The sequence below is a fragment of the Elephas maximus genome, chromosome 3 (genome assembly GCF_024166365.1).
Source record: "Elephas maximus indicus isolate mEleMax1 chromosome 3, mEleMax1 primary haplotype, whole genome shotgun sequence".
Classification (NCBI taxonomy): domain Eukaryota; kingdom Metazoa; phylum Chordata; class Mammalia; order Proboscidea; family Elephantidae; genus Elephas; species Elephas maximus.
Window position 1 is genome coordinate 199460256 of NC_064821.1, and position 768 is coordinate 199461023.

A 768-nucleotide genomic window follows, 5' to 3' on the forward strand; every position below is an offset into this window, starting at 1 on the left:
AAGGGGAGCTAGGAAAAGGAGTTCTTCTATTGGCCCAGAAGGAAAATGGATGGTTTGGTGAACACATAGCATTATCTGTTACAGAGGAGCTCAAAGAAGGTGAAGGGCTGGTGAGATGTGGGGGAGGCTGGTCTGGTTTAAAGACAAAGAGGTCTGTGGTGGGACAGTTTCCTGAGAGGGAGCATATCCTTTAGCAAGCATTTCAGCTCCAAGCCATCGGGAGGCTCAGAAGAGGGGAACTTAAAGCTCAAATTCCAGGCGCTATGTCAGGGGAGAACTTTGGGGCTCCCTATCTGGATACAATGGACATTTTGTCAATTTGATGGTTTCATTGGATCCTGTGACAACCCTAGGACTTGGAAAATTGCCCACTTAGTAACAATGGTGAAAAGAGGGGGAGGGGCAACTCAGCTCCCTATGAAAGGCGTGGGAGAGACCCTTCTTATGTGGTCAATTCTGCATGCTCAATTCTTGGGAGTAAGCTTGACCCCATATTCCAAGGAGTCTTAATGAGTGTCTTCCTCAGAGGGGCTGGAACAAGTCAAGCCCCTCAGAAGGAGGCCAGGCTTTGATCAGAGACCAAAGGAGCTTGAGAGAGCTGGAAGCCCAGGAGGCTTAGCGTGGTTGTTGGAGCAAGGGTCAGAGGTAGCACAGATTAACTCCTCAGCTGCACTGACACATAGGGGCCTTTGATCCCAGGATCTTCCTCTTTGTGTCCCAATGTTTCAGTTTGCCCAGGCTGACAGAGAAGACACTGTCTGACAGGAA